Here is a 16,977-nt window from a genome sequence, read left to right as displayed (position 1 = left end):
CAAATTCTCAGTGAACAAAGGAAGGACAAGTAACAAAGACTGAGAGTAATTAGCAGTGAGGAGAGGTGGGGTAAGGCACAGAGGCTGAGAGCAGGGTTAGTGTAACAAGCCAACCTCCCAAAGTGAAGATGAGGTGGAACCCTGAGCTGGTGTCATGGGACTGAGGATGGTACTCACAACTGAATTGCCCCACCTTGCTAGGGGAGGAGATGACCACACAGAGTTGCTGTGGTAGGGCAACGTAGATGCTGCCTGGCAAAAACAACAAATCTGACCACCTTGTACAAACTGGCAGTGAGTTACCTCAGGTCCCAATTGCAACTTGGCTTGTGGACAGAAGGAACTGTTAGGGTATGAGGCTGGCCACCTTCTGAAAGGACAAAGGACACTCAAGACAATGGAAGTCACAAGGCAAGGTTTATTTTCTAGCTAGCTAGGGTCCCAGCGTCCACCTGACACAGCAGGTTTCAATAAGGACCCTGAATGCAAAGTTTAAGTAGGTCTTATACTCTTTAAAGCATCCATCATTATCACATAGGAATTCCTTATGCCCCTGGGGTCACATTTTCCTGACATTGCCCACATCCTGGTGGTGGGGTAAGATTATTTATTGGGAACTGGAGAAATACCAGAGGTTTACTTATCAGGTTACAAGGAATGTGTTCTCCCATAAGTTAGGGACTAGTAGTGGAATAGAAACCTAAGGTTTAGATAAGAACAGCAGGGGAGTCCTGTTTTGGAAAGTTTATTTACAAGTGGAGACAAAGAAAGGCAGGAATGGATGCTTATCTCTGCATGGTGCCTTTCATCTTGGTCCCGAACTTTGGCCTGGCTCTAATGGGCAATTCCTCACAGCTCTATCTGAGGTCACAGCTTTTAATTGTCAGTTTACCATGTTTTACAACCCTGTTTCAAGGCTATCTTCCTCTTCACGAGGTTATCCAAGGGTCATGCCAGTTATAGCTGAGTTTTAGGCTAGGTGGGCTGCAAGTTAAAGTACCCCAACAGAACCACATACTATTCACAGGCCAGTCACCTAGTGAGACCACTTCAGAGTTCCCACTTGTAATGGACAGCCCATAAGTCCAAGAAAAGTGGAGAAAAAAAGTCCATCCAGCTGTCTCCCCCGCAAACTGTCTGACAAGAGGTCAGAACCCTTCCCAACAAAGCCCAGACTACCAAGCTCCAATACCAGTATTGGATGCCAAAGGAATAAGTCCAGAACTTTTACCAAGCAGACTGAACTTTCTGTTGTTGTTTCTGATTTTTTTTGTATTATTAACTTTACCATCACTATTTTCTTACCCCCTTCACTTTCCCTCCTTTTCTTGTTGTACAATTCATTGTTCTCCCTCCCAACTATTCTTTCTGCCTAAAATATTTTTTAAGAGAAAAGAAATTATTTCCACCCCCTCCCCCCAAAAAAAGACAAGGATAACTTTAGGATTTATTTCTCAAAACAGAAAATATAAATTAGAAATAATATGAATTATAAATATATATAACTCTATATGTTATATCAACATATGTAAATATGTCATTATGCCTACTGATAGATATATAAAATTATATGTATTGAGACAATGTATTTACTCTGAAGAGTTTCAAGAAATGAAATTCCAGTACTCTCCAAGTCTTTCTCATTTCTACAGTGCTCTTTCAACATATAGTAATCATGACTTAATGAAAAGAAATAAATACACTGAGTTGCCATTGCAAACATAACAAAAGACTAAATATTTAATATTTTAAAATGTTCACTCAAGTTAAAATACTATATTTTCCATGAAAAATTATTATGTCATTCATATTTTTTAAAAATGTTCATTTAAAATCAGAAGCAACAAAATGAGGAAAAAAATAAATTTTCCAAATAAAATCTGTAACTTACCACATTATCAGTACATTTTAAAAAATTTATTTCATTTCATTCCTTAATAGTAAATCTGCTAATGTGTCTCAATTGCAAAATAATTACTCATAGAGAATAGAATAAACTTAAAACAGATTGAACTTATTCTTTTCAACAATAACATAAGAGTTTTATATGCAGCTGTATATGTGAATACATGTGTAAAATGTATATATATGTGTTCCATATATGTATATGATTTGTTTACTTACATTATCTTGTCTTACTAAATGCATTAGAATACTTAATCCAGATAACAATTCAATTTCACTGTGATGTTAGGAATGATTAATAAAACAGCAATATACTTGCTCCAGGTACAATAAGAAGGTATAATCCCTCTCTGCTTCTCCATAAAGATTTTCCCAAGGAATGGTCAAAGTTAATTTATCAAAAGAAACATAATTTCAATGTTACATAATTATTTGACTGTCCAAGAGGATACAAATTTCTCACTTTCCAGTTAAAGAATAACAAGACTGTCCATGAATACATCATGTATATCCCTTAGAAAAAATGAAGACTCTCCAACATTAAAGTTTGCAAAGATCTTTTGATATTACTATCAAAAATAAATATTCACATTATACTTTTCAAACTTTTTGATAGCTATTGTTGTATTTAATATTCCAATATTGCAAGATATATGAAAGAGCTATTATTTCAATTTTGGTAAAAAAAAAACTCAGTCCCAGAGGTTAATTGCTGAGGCCAGCTGAGTCATTAGTGAGGATGCTGGAACCAGAACTCAGTGCATGACAACATCCCACTATTACACATGGTCTTCCACCCCCACCAATAATGAAAATGCTAGAAATTGATTGTAAATATCTGTGCAAGATCCCAGGAATTCAAGAAGATTCCCAAGTACCAGAAACTTGAACAGCAAGCCAAATTGCCACAATTACAAATGGCCAGGTGTATTATTTTACAAGTACTATCATGTTAGATATGTCATGTAAATAATGTTATGTTACTCAGATCAGTTATATTTATAAATCACTTGGAAGCAGAACACATTTTCTCCCTTGGAAACAATGGAATTAATGTCAGATCTTCCAGAGATGAGCCCACAAAAACTTTCACTCACAAAATAGATAAACTAAGGCCCAAATATTATTAACCTGTTTTGGGAAAAGACTATATATGACTGAAGGGAGAAGACAACTCAATTTAGAAATGGGTAAAATCTGCCTTGGGCATCTTCTGATATTTCTTTCTTTATCCTCTTCCAATCTCTAGTGACCTTCTTTCCAGGTTTCTAGGCAGCTAATGGCCCAGTCTGCTCTCAATAGTACTATAGCAATTTTTTTCTTTTATTCATATGTGCGTACAATGTTTGGGTCATTTCTCCCCCCTTTCCCCCATCCCCTCCCTTACCTACCCTGTCCCCTCCCTCTCCCCCCCTACCCCCTTGCTATGATGCAGAAACTATTTTTCCCTTATCTCTAATTTTGTTGAAGAGAGAGTATAAGCAATAATAGGAAGGACCAAGGGTTTTTGCTAGTTGAGATAAGGATAGCTATACAGGGAGTTGACTCATGTTGCTTTCCTGTACATGTGTGTTACCTTCTAAATTAATTCTTCTCAAAATAAGCTTTTCTCTGGTTCCTGGTCCTCTTCTCCTATTGGCCTCTGTCACTTTAATGTATCTGCATTAGTTTCAATTTGTGCATTGAGGGCAACAAATTCTATCTAGTTTTTTGGGTGTCTTACCTATCCTCATACCTCTCTTGTGTGCTCTCGCTTTATCATGTGCTCAAAGTCCAATCCTCTTGTTGTGTTTACCCTTGATCTAATGTCCGCATATGAGGGAGAACATAAGATTTTTGGTCTTTTGGGCCAGGCTAACCTCACTCAGAATGATGTTCTCCAGTTCCATCCATTTACTTGCAATTGATAAGATTTCATTCTTCTTCATGGCTGCATAAAATTCCATTGTGTATAAATACCACATTTTCTTAATCCATTCGTCAGTAGTGGGCCATCTTGACTGTTTCCATAACTTGGCTATTGTGAATAGTGCTGCAATAAACATGGGTGTGCAGGTGCCTCTGGAGTAACCTGTGTCATATTCTTTTGGGCATATCCCCAAGAGTGGTATTGCTGGATCTTATGGTAGATCTATGTTTAGATTTTTAAGAAGCCTCCAAATTTTTATCCAGAGTGGTTGTACTAGTTTGCATTCCCACCAGCAGTGTAAAAGGGTTCCTTTTCCCCCACATCCTAACCAATACCTGTTGTTGGTGATGTTTCTAATGATGGCTATTCTAACAGGGGTGAGGTGGAATCTTAGTGTGGTTTTAATTTGCATTTCCTTTATTGCTAGAGATGGTGACCATTTTTTCATGTGTTTTTTGGCCATTTGAATTGCTTCTTTTGAGAAAGTTCTGTTTAGTTCACTTGCCCATTTCTTTATTGGTTCATTAATTTTGTGAGAATATAGTTTTTTGAGTTCCCTATATATTCTGGTTATCAGTTCTTAGTCTGATGTGTAGCTGGCAAATATTTTCTCCCACTTTGTGGGTGGTCTCTTCAGTGTAGAGACCATATCTTGTGCTGTGCAGAAGCTTTTTAGTTTTATGAAGTCCCATTTATCTATGCTATTTCTTAGTTGCTGAGCTGCTGGGGTTCCATTGAGATCCCCAGAGTATTTAGTATTAGTTCCAGAGTATTTCCTACTCTTTCCTGTACTGACTTTAGAATTTGGGGTCTGATAATAAGATCTTTGACCCATTTTGAGTTAATATTGGTATATGGTGATATACTTGGATCTAGTTTCAGTTTTTTTGCAGACTGCTAACCAGTTTTCCCAGCAGTTTTTGTTGAAGAGGCTGTCTTTTCTCCATCATATATTTTTAGTGCCTTTGTCAAAGATAAGTTGATTATAGTTGTGTGGCTTCACATCTGGGTCCTCTATTCTGTTCCACTGGTCTTCATGTCTGTTTTTGTGCCAGTACCATGCTGTTTTTATTACTACTGCTTTGTAATATAGTTTGAAGTTGATACCTCCAGCATTGTCTTTTGCCTTGGCTATTTGTGGCCTCTTGTGTTTCCCAATAAATTTAACAGTTGATTTTTAAATCTCTTAGATGAATGTCATTGGGATTTTTATGGGAATTGCATTAAACATGTAGATTGCTTTTGGGAGTATAGACATTTTTACTATGTTGTTAATACCAATCCATGAGCATGGGAGATCTCTCCACTTTCTATACTCTTCCTCAGTCTCTTTCTTCAGAGTTTGTAGTTTTCCTTATACATGTCATTCACATCCTTTGTTAAGTTTACACCTAGGTATTTGATTTTTTTTGAGGCTATTGTAAATGGAATTGTTTTCATACATTCTTTCTTTGTTTATTCATTATTAGTGTATAGAAATGCTAATGATTTTTCCATGTTAATTTTATATCCTGCTACCTTGCTGTTGCTGTTGATGGTGTCTAGGAGCTTTTGAGTAGAGTTTTTTGGGTCTTTAAGGTATAGGATCATATCATCTGCAAATAGGGATATTTTGACAATTTCTTGTAGTATTCCTTTTATTCCTTCTTCTTGCCTAATTGCTCTGGCTAGGAATTCCAGTATTATGTTGATAGGAATGGGGATAGTGGGCATCCTTGTCTGGTTCCTGATTTTAGAGGGAATGGTTTCAGCTTTTCTGTGTTAAGTATAATGCTGGCTGTAGGTTTGTCATATATAGATTTTATAATGTTGAAGTACTTTCCTTCTATTCCTAGTTTTCTTAGAGCTTTTATCATGAAATGGTGTTGGATCTTATCAAAGGCTTTTATCTGCCTCTATTGAGATGATCAAGTGGTTTTTGTCTTTCCTTCTGTTAATGTGGTGTATTATATTTATTGATTTTGATATGTTGAACCACCCCTGCACTCCTGAGATGGAGTCTACTTGGTCATGTGAATGATCTTTTTGATGTGTTGTTGAATTTGGTTTGCCATTATTTTACTGAGGCTTTTTGCATCAATGTTCATTAAGGAGATTGGTCTATAGTTCCCCTTTTTGGAGGTGTCTTTGCCTGGTTTTGGGATAAGTGTAATACTGGCTTCATAAAATGTGTTAGACAGTTCTCCTTCCCTTTCTATTTTGTGGAACAGTTTAAGGAGGGTTGGTATTAGTTCTTCTTTAAAGGTCTGATAAAATTAAGCAGAGAATCCATCAGGTCTTGGACTTTTCTTTTTTTGGGAGACTCTTGATTGCTGCTTCAATTTCATTTTGTGTTATAGATCTATTCAGGTGATTATTGTCCTCTTGGTTCAGTTTTGGATCATCATAAGTATCTAGAAATCTTCCCATTTCTTCAAGATTATGAAATTTATTTGAATATAAATTCTCAAAGTGTCTGATGATTTCCTGGACTTCCATGGTGTTTGTTGTTATTTCCCCTTTTGCATTCCTGATCTTACTGATTTGTTTTTTTTCTCTCCTCATTTTAGTCAGGTTTGCCAGGGGTCTGTCAATCTTGTTTATTTTTTTCAAAGAACCAACTTTTTGTTTCATTAATTCTTTGTATGTTTTTTTTTTTTGGTTTCTATTTCATTGATTTCAGCTCTTATTTTTATGATTTCTCTCCTTCTATTTGTTTTGGGATTTGCTTGTTCTTGTTTTTCTAGGAGTTTGAAATGTATCATTAGGTCATTGATTTGAGATCTTTCAGTCTTTTTAATATATGCACTCATGCTATAAACTTTCCTCTCAGTACTGCCTTTGCTGTGTCCCATAGGTTCTGGCAGATTGTGTTTTCATTTTCATTGACTTCCTGGAACCTTTTAATTTCTTCTTTTATTTCATCAATGATCCATTGTTCATTACGCAATGAGTTATTCAGTTTCCAGCTGTTTGCATGTTTTTTGTCTTTATTTTCTTTGTTGAGTTCTAGTTTTATTGAATTTTGATCAGAAAGAATGCATGGTATAATTTCTATTTTCTTATATTTGCTGAGGCTTGCTTTGTGCCCTAGGATATGATCTATTTTGGAGAAGGTTCCATGGGCTGCTGAGAAGAATGTATATTATGTAGAAGTTGGATGAAATGTTCTGTAGACATCGACTATGTCCATTTGATCTATGGTTTGTTTTAGATCTTGGATTTCTTTATTGGTTTTTTGTTTGAATGATCTATCTATTGATGATAATGGAGTGTTAAAGTCTCCCATGACCACTGTGTTGGAGTTAATATATGCTTTAGGTCCTTCAGAATATGTTTGATGAAATTGGGTGTGTTGATATTGGGTGCATATAGGTTGATAACTGTTGTTTCCTTTTGGTCTATTTCCCCTTTTATTAGTGTTTAATGTCCTTCTTTATCTCATTTAATGAATGTGGGTTTGAACTCTACTTTGAGATAAGTATTGCTACTCCTGCCTGTTTTTGGGGGCCATTGGCTTGGTAAATTTTCTTGTAGGATTTCATCCTAAGCTATGCTTATTTCTATTGATGAAATGGGTCTCATGTAAGCAACAAATTGTTGGATCTTCCTTTTTAATCCCGTTTGTCAGACAGTGCCTTTTGATGGGGGAATTAAGTTCGTTAACATTAAGTGTTAGTATTGATAGGTATGTGGTGATTCCTGTCATTTAGTTGTCTTAGTTATTTAGTGTTTGAGAGTGTGTAGTTAAATCAATGTTACTCTCTATGTTCTTGCTTTTTCTTTTCCTGTAGTTTGGTACTGCCTGCCCTTTCATGGTTATGTTGGGTTTCACTTTTAGTGTGCAGAATCCCTTGAAGACTCTTTTGAAGTGGTGGGTTTGTGGTCATAAAGTGTTTTAGTTTCTGCTTATCATGGAAGACTTTTATTGCTCCATCTATTTTGAATGATAGTTTTGCTGGGTAGAGTATCCTAGGGTTGAAGTTATTTTCATTCAGTGACTGGAAGACCTCACCCCAAGTTCTTGCTTTTAATGTTTCTGTTGAGAAGTCTGCTGTGATTTTGATGGGTTTACCTTTCCATGTTATTTGTTTTTTCTCTCTTACAGCCTTCAATATTGTTTCTCTAGTCTCTGTACTTGTTTTAGTGATCATATGCCATGGGGCAGTTCTATTTTGGTCAGGTCTGTTTGGTGTTCTGGAGGCTTCCTGCACCTGTATGGGCATAGATTTCTCTAGATTTGGGAAATTTTTTGTTATTATTTTGTTGAATATATTACGCATTCCTCTAGTTTGCACCACTTCTCCTTCTTCAATGCCCATGATTCTCAGGTTTGGTCTTTTGATGGAGTCAGTAAGGTCTTACATTTTCTTTTCATAGGTCTTAAGTTGTTTAACTAGTAGTTCTTTGATTTTTACTTTAATTACCATTTCATCTTCAAATTCTGAGATTCTGTCTTCTGCTTGATCTATTCTGCTGGATTGGCCATCTATTTTTTTGCATTTCTGTTTCATTCTTTTTTCTGAGGTTTTCTATATCCTGAGTTGTTTCCTCTTTAGTATTGTCAATTTTCATTCTGAGTTCATTTATCTCTTCATTAATCGTGGTCTTTCTTTCACTTTGGTGTTTTCACAGTGCTTCTATAGTTTCTTTTATTTGTTCTTGTGCTTTCTCAAATTCTCTATTTTTGTTGTCTTGGAATTTCTTGAACGTCTCCTGTACATTTTGGTTGACCATATCCAGTATCATCTCTATAAAATTTTCATTGATTACTTGCAGGATTTCTTCTTTCAGAATGTTCTTCTAGGCTTCATTGGGCTCTTTGGCATAGTTTATCTTCGTTTTTTTGGAATCTGTATCTGGGTATCTGTTTTCTTCATTTCCCTCTGGTACCTGTACTAATTTATTATTGGGGGGAAAGTGGTTTCCCTTTTTTCCCCATCTTTCCATCATTGCCCTTGCTATTGTTTCTGTCCCTGTACTGTGTGTAGTTCAGTATTGTCTAGTTGTAATAATAAAAATGGTGATATCTAGAGTGGAAGGGTGAGAAGTGAGGGAAAGCAAAGAAGGTAAAGAAAAAGGGAACAAACACACACACACACACACACACACACACACACACAAAGCAAAAAAAAAAAAAACAGAGCCAAAGAAATAAATGGGGAGAGATAGTGTACTAATCAATGGTGAGCTAAATAGGAATTAGAGAGACAGAGAGAGGATAATATAACAGAAAAAAAACCCAAGTTCAAATTTAATAAAGTTTCAGTCTTAATAATTTTGGTGTTATTCCTTCATCCTCCAGTCCTGGTGTTGGTGTCTGAGAAGAAGTTCTGTCATTGTCTCATCAAAGGGGAAAAAACAAACAAAAAAACTACCAAAAACAAAAATAAACAAATCCCAAGTTCAAATGGAATACAGTTTCTGTTAGTCCTTCAGCATCCAGTCCTAGTTCTGTCATTGTCTCATCAAAGGACGAGAAAAACAACAAAAACAAATAGAAAAAAAAAGTCTGTAGACAGTCTTGCAAATGTCTACCTGAGGCTGTGGCTCACCTGCTACCTACTGTCAGCCATCTGCTACTACAGGCTTTATTTATGCAGATCTCAGGAATGAGCTTTACACTCACCTAGCCCCCCAGGCTTTGTTTGTTTAGGTTCTCCTGGCCACATGCCCCTTTTGTTTTCTCCAGTATTCAGCTCTACCCGCATGTTGCAATTGCGGGTAGAGTTCACATGGGGGTGCTCCTCCCCCCCTCCAGTGGAGAGTGCCACACTTTAGATGCTGTTACAAGCCTTCCCCTGTCCAAGCATAGTTGGGGATGTGCCGCTGCTCCTGACTTCTGCCAGCTTGTTTATTTATAGTTCAAGTGGGGAGTGCCTGTCCCCTACTCTCCAGAGCTCAGGTGCCCTGCCCTCTTTGCTATTTGTCTTTTTTTTTTCAGGTGCTTGTTTATTATTCAGTTTGTTTTTTTCTCTTTTTTTTTCCCTGGGTGGGGATCAGTCTGTCCAGGGGGCTATGCTGATTTACCATGTGCCGCTTGGCTCACCTGGTGGTCCATGTTTCCCAAGCAGTCTAGGAGCTGGCAACTGGCAGTGTGGGAGCCCTCCTGGTTTCTCCATTTAACATGGAGTGGGGATGCTATGCACGGGCTGGGGTTGTGTAGGAGTTGGAGTTTTGCCTCTTCTTAGTGGTTTTTTCCTGCCAGGCATATCTCCAGCATCTCTCCAGGATTTCACTTTAGGAATTATGCTTTCTGCTTCCTCTCTCTAGTTGCCATCTTGGAAAATCTTGTACTATAGCAATTCTGCCCAAACCTTACCTACACCTAAAGTTTTCCATGTTCCAAAAATAAAATGTCTTCCTTCTACATAATTTTTAAAAATAATGATACTTTTAATGTTTTGATTTTCTTGGTGCTGCTAATTGAGACTTTTAGGAGAAAAGAATCTGATTTAACTCATGTGTGCATGACTGAGGAACATTAGAATCACTAGCATTTTTAAATGAAGATGTTCAAAGTTCATAATTGATAATATACCAAGCTGAAGAAGAAATAATGTTATATAAGGGAGAATATTCTGATCACCTGGATAGTCATGCAACCAAGTCTGTGTTATCTGGGAATTTATTCCCAAGGTTAAAACATCAAATTATTTCTCTATTATGAATTTAAGCTGGGGACTGATGGCTCATACCTGTAATCCAAGCTACTCTGAGGTAGAGATCAGGAGAATCGCAGTTCAAAGCCAGCCTGGGCAAATATAGTTGGTGCAACCCTATTTTGAGAATATCCTACAGAAAACAATGATGGCAGAGTGGGTCAAGTGGTATAGCACTTGGCCAGCAAGGATAGAGCCCTGAGTTCAAACCTCAGTACCACAAAAAAAATTTTAATTTCTCTTTGACTTATAAACATGCTCTGTTTCTTAAATGGTTCTGAGGTCAGGGGAAGTGTAGAGGTAATACCATCATAGTTCAGAGTCACCTCTAAGTCTGATGAATTTATACTGAATACCACCTGTAGTTATAATGAATATCATTTATAGTCATCTTCTAATAAATTTAATTTTTGTCCTGAGTTCATTTATCTGTTTATTAATCATGTTCTCTGTTTCACTTTGGTGTTTATACTGTGCTTCTATGGTTTCCTTTGTTTCTTCTTTTGCTTTTTAAATTCTCTATTTTTGTTGTCTTGGAATTTCTTGAGTGTCTCCTGTACATTTTGGTTGACCATATCCAGTATCATTTCTATAAAATTCTCATTGAGTACCTGTAGTGTGTCTTTTAAATTATTCTTGTGGGCTTCATTGGGTTCTTTGGCATAGTTTATCTTCATTTTGTTGGAGTCTGGATCTGAGTATCTGTTTTCTTCATCTCCCTCTGGTTCCTGTACTAATTTTTTGCTGTGGGGAAACTGGTTTCCCTGTTTTTTCTGTCTTCCCATCATTGTCCTTGGTGTTGTTACTGTCCCTGTACTGTGTGCAATTAAGTATTTTCTAGCTTGTAATAATAACAATGGTAATATTTAGAATGGAAGGGTGAGAGGAGATGGAAAGCAAGAAGTTGAAGAAAAAGGGAAAAACAAATAAACAGACAAGAAGGAAAAAACAAAACAAGGATCAAACAAAAAATTTTCAAAGTATAAACAGGGAGTGTTGGTGTACTAATTGACAGTAAGCACAGAAAATGAAACCCAACTTAACCATGAAAAGACAGGCAGCACAAACCACAGGAAAAGAAAAAGCAAGACAGTAGAGAGTAACCTCAACTTAGGTACACACAATCAAATCTTCAAACAACAAAGACAACTAAATGACAGGAATCACCATATACCTATCTGTACTAACACTTAATGTTAACGGACTTAACTCACCCATGAAAAGGCACCACTTGATGAAATGGATTAAAAAGGAAGATCCATCAATTAGCTGCTTACAGGAGACCCACCTCACCGAAAGAAATAAGCATAGGCTTAGGATGAAAGGCTGGAAGAAGATTTACCAAGCCAGTGGCCCCCAAAAACAAGCAGGAGTAGCAATACTTATCTCTGACAAAGTAGACTTCAAACCTACATTGATCAAACGAGATAAAGAAGGACATTCCATACTAATAAAAGGGGAAATAGACCAAAAGGAAATAATAATCATTAATCTGTATGCACCCAATGTCAACACACTCAATTTCACCAAACATACCCTGAAAGACCTAAAAGCATATATTAACGCCAACACTGTGGTTGTGGGAGACTTTAACACCCCATTATCATCAATAGATAGGTCATCCAAACAAAAAATCAATAAAGAAATCCAAGATCTAAAATATACAATAGATCAAATGGACCTACTTGATGTCTACAGAACATTTCATCCAGCAGCCCATGGAACCTTCTCCAAAATAGATCATATCCTAGGGCACAAAGCAAGCCTCAGCAAATATAAGAAAATAGAAATTATACTGTGTATACTATCTGATCACAATGCAGTAAAAGTAGAACTCAACAACAAAAGTAAAGACAAAAACCATGCAAACAGCTGGAAACTGAATAACTCATTGCTTAATGAACAATGGATCATCGATGAAATAAAAGAGGAAATTAAAAAGTTTCTGGAAGTCAATGAAAATGAAAATACAACCTACTGGAACCTATGGGACACAGCAAAGCCAGTCCTGACAGGAAAGTTTATAGCATGAGTGCGTATATTAAAAAGACTGAAAGATCCCAAATCAATGACCTAATGATACATCTCAAACTCTTAGAAAAACAACAACAAGCAAATCCCAAAACAAGGAGAAGAAATAAACAAGGAGAAGGAGAGAAATAATAAAAACAAGAGTTGAAAACAATGAAATAGAAACAAAAAAAAAAACCATACAAAGAATTAATGAAACAAAAAGTAGGTTCTTTGAAAAAATAAGCAAGATCGATAGACCCCTGGCAAACTTGACTAAAATGAGGAGAGAAAAAACCCAAATTAGTAGAATCAGGAATGCAAAAGGGGAGATAACAACAAACACCATGGAAGTCCAAGAAATCATCAGAGACTACTTCAAGAACCAATATTCAAATAAATTTGAAAATCGTAAAGAAATGGACAGATTTCTAGATATGTATGATAACTGAAGGCTTTGTTTGCTCAGAGTTCTCCTGTGCGGGAGCCTCTGCTACAAGCTTTCCCCTTTCCAAGCACACTGGGAAACGTGACACTGCACCCGTGTTCTCAGGCCTGCGTGTTTATTTACAGTTCATGTGGGAGGTGGGTCTTCCCCCCTCTCCTGTGGAGTTTTCCTCCCACCGCCACTTTCACAAGCTTTCTTGCTCCTGATTACTGGGCAGTGCTGCTGCTTCTGCCAGCTGCCATGTTTGTTTACAGTTCACGTGGGAAGTGGGTCTTCCCTCCTCTCCTGTGGAGTTTTCCTCCCTCTGCCACTCTCACAAGCTTTCCCGCTCCCGGTTGCTGGGCGTGCGCCCTGCCCCTGCTCCTGCCAGAGCCTCTCTGGCCCACCTGGCTTGTTTATTTACAGTTCCGGGAAGGATTCCCTTCCCGCAATCTTCAGCACTCAGGGTACTCCACCCTCTTTCCCACGTGTCTTTATTGTTCTTATTGCTTATTTGTCAGTGTCTCTTATCCCCAGGTGGAGGTCAGTCTGTCCGGGGGCTATGCTGCTCTGGCCCAGGCTTGTCTATGGGAGTACCGCGGTACCATGAAGCTCACCTGGTCCGCGTCTTCCCAAGCCGTCTGGGTGTGGACGACTGGCGGCCCAGGGGCCCTCCTGGTTTCTCCATTTAATGTGAAGTAGAGATTCTCTGAGCTGGCTGGAGGTGTGGAGTGGTCAATGTTATGCCTCTTCTCAGTGATTATGCCTGCAAAGTGTGTCTCCAGTGTCTCTCCAAGATTTCACTATAGGAGGCTTGCTTTCTGCTTCCTCCCTCTAGTTGCCAACTTGGAATCTTCTGGAAAACATTTAAAAGACAAATTATTAAGCACTCCAAAAACTTGCTTTTGTTCATTATTCAGATATTCCTCTGAAGAAGAACAAAAACCAAATTTTCTGTATTTGAGTAATAGAGGATATGTTTATGGTTAAGAATGTTTTTATTAAAATTTGACTTTGCAGAAAGAATTCACAAGAGAAGTAAAATAATAAATAAGAAACCATTTGTAAAGAAAGTGATTAGATAATATGGTCATTTGTAATAAATTAAATAAAACAATAAGTCCTAGAACAGATAGACACTGTCTGAAAAGCTAGAGCAGGAAGAATAATCCTTCATACAAACTAGTTGAAAACAATATTTGAACAATTCCCTCTCAAAATATTTAATGAATCAATAAATAAGCAATTTAACAAGAAAAGGTCAATTCCTAACACATTATTTATTAAATGAGCATTTCATTTAGTTAGGTAACAGACACATGCTAAACTGTAGCAACAAATTTTCACTCAGGTAGATTCCAAACTACCAGAAAGTTCAAGTGACTTTTTATTCTGAGTACTAAACAGTAATTGGTACTCATAATGATCAGCTAAGTCTTCAGAATTATTGGGAATTTACCAGTCAGTAAACCTTCTGCTAGATGCTGCCTTAATGTATATGAGTGCTCTGGAAATCTGGCCACTAAAATATAGTGCGTTAGGTTACAATCAGCTAAAATTGTCAATTTTCCTGATCATCTGATTATGCCAGCATTCTAGGTGAACAGGAATGGAATGAAATAATCATTGTTGACAAAAGTCTTTTGCAAACCAATGGCAGCAAGAAAGCAGCTCTGCTCACCTAGAGGGCAGAAAACATAAATATAAAAGAACTCATCTAATACAGGAGACAAACCAGAAACTGCTTATTTCTAAAAATCTGGTCTCATTCTCAGTTTCATACTCCTGAAGTAATTTTTACTCCAAATAAATGTAAAGAACCCATATCAAAGTAAAATCTCACCAATCTGGCAAAATGGGTAAAGGAGTCTAGTTTGAATTCATAGAGACTATAAATTATGAAATATTTTATTACATTTAATTGTAACCAAAATTCCAATTAGGCTAGTACAAGGTTCACTTTGTCTTCTAAGTATCCTGTTATCACAATTCTGTTTATACTTATTTTTATAAAATATTATCATGAATTAAGAAAATAAGCTTTATTCCAATCTTTAGCAAGACTTCTAAATTTTTAGATAAATTTTTAAATTGTGGCATGCCATGCAAAGAGAGAGAAAGAGCAATTAACAATCAGCTAATTGAGCAGCACTCAATTAATTTGAGTGCTGCAGTGTGCCAGGCTGTCATGAGCGCTTATTGGTTCAATTGAGTACAGAGAGACAGTACTCAGGAGACTCTTATTTCAGAGAACAGGGTTTTTATTCAAACAAATTCACACAGCACTTTCCCATGGATCCTAATGCCTGTCTCTGCTACCCTAGCCAGCCAGGTGTTACTCGGACCTTCCCCCAGCCAATAAAGGGGGGGCGTATCTGCACCCCAGGGGATCCTCACAGCCACCTTCAGTGCAGGTCCAGTTTCACTGGCGACACCCAGTGGTTGTCAGGAGAAGGGGCTCGCTCACAAGTGGTGGCTGCCTCATGTCAGGGCCTTGGGACGGACTCTGGCAGCATGGTCTCTGATGGGCGAGGAAGCAAGCGAGGTTTTGGGCTCTGGCTTGTGTTTATATACCTGGTGGTGACCTCACCACCCCTGTTATCTGCACTGTCACCTTAGGGTTAGCTTGTTTGCATATCAGCCACCACCTTAGGTTTGGCCTATTAGCATATCAGCCACCACCTTAGGGTTGGCTTATTAGCATATCAGTCTGTCATACTCTGGATGGTTTCTAAGTCTTAACACATACTAGCTAATACTTCCTATTTCAACAATTTTTTCGTACTTTAACACTACAATACATCAATACAACAACAATCTCATATGTGTTCACCACACAGGATCTCCTTTCTAATTCTAGCCACAAAGTCACAGATGCACTACTATCGGATGGTTAATTGTACTCCTACAGATTGAGGACACTAAGAAACTGGAACTTTCTCAGGATTTTTTCTTAATATTCTTCATTTGCAGAAACATGAGCCTTAAATGAAAAACATCCTGAAGTCACCAAATAAACTCAAGATAAGCACAATAAGGTAAATATAAACCTAACTGGGGGAAGGGTGTGGTGCTACTTTCAGCTCAGTAGTAAGGGATGAAATAAGTGCTGAAGTGAGAGGAAAAAGTTTTATTTTATGTGTTAATATTGCCACAATACTATGAGGTTAGACTATCCATACATTATTTCCAAAGTACAAGTATTCATAGTATTCATTAGATAGCTTGTTAATATCAAGGCCTTATTTACCTTAAAAGCATATAAGGATAATTTTGAAAATAAATTCCTGTCCAAAAATGTATTCTACAAGGCTATACAGTCAAATTATGTCATAGAAAAACATTTCATTTTCCAAAACATATTATTTTGATCATTAGGAAAAAATTCTGAAACTTTAGTCTCAGATTTTTCTTGGCAAATATTTCAATAAATAATCCTTCTCTTAGTGACTCAGTCACTTTATCTGGCATTTCATACCTGATTACTATACTAGTAACCAAAGATCTTACCAAATTAACTGAATTTTTAACATTGCTTAAAAATGAAATAAAACTTACCAGAGAATTTTCTTTTACCTGAAGATTATCTAAAGCCACATTATCTGTAAAACAAGAAAGGGGAAAATATAGCATTAATAGATCAATTACCTGAATTACCTGTTGTAACGTAGTACCGAACACTATGAAAGCAGTTCTAAGAGCTAAGAACACATGGTAAAAGAAGGTCCTGAAGACCAAACATACAGGGAGAAGGCTGAAATCCTAATACAACTATACTGCAGAGCAAAAAAATGTGGAAAGTCATGGCAAAACATTCACAGAACACCCAAAGTTGTGCAATTTTCAAGCTGTGTATGTGTGTGTGTCTATAACATCAACAAAAACAAATGAAAGATGAGACATTACAATGCTCTTAAAGCTTGTTTTCTGAGATTATTGAGTTTTCAAAATTTCTAAAATAAATTAATAAAGGAAGAGATGCAGTAGGCACTACACAAATGAGCAGAACAATGGTAAGAGAGATAAAAAAGGGCGCAATCAGGGAGATTCTGTAATATACTACAAAGAAATTAAAACCTAAAATA

General features: G+C 37.0%; 1 long non-coding RNA gene across 1 annotated transcript; it reads right to left on the bottom strand.

The window, feature by feature from the left end:
- Positions 1 to 13,011: 13,011 nt before the first annotated feature.
- Positions 13,012 to 15,421, bottom strand: LOC141417518 (uncharacterized). Its single transcript, XR_012442149.1, has 2 exons — positions 15,296 to 15,421; positions 13,012 to 13,748 (listed from the first exon to the last, which is right to left on the bottom strand). It is a non-coding gene; the product is annotated as an uncharacterized lncRNA (long non-coding RNA).
- Positions 15,422 to 16,977: the final 1,556 nt, after the last annotated feature.

This window comes from Castor canadensis, chromosome 2 (genome assembly GCF_047511655.1).
Source record: "Castor canadensis chromosome 2, mCasCan1.hap1v2, whole genome shotgun sequence".
In the NCBI taxonomy this organism is placed as follows: Eukaryota; Metazoa; Chordata; class Mammalia; order Rodentia; family Castoridae; genus Castor; species Castor canadensis.
This window is presented reverse-complemented; position numbering and strand designations above follow the sequence as displayed.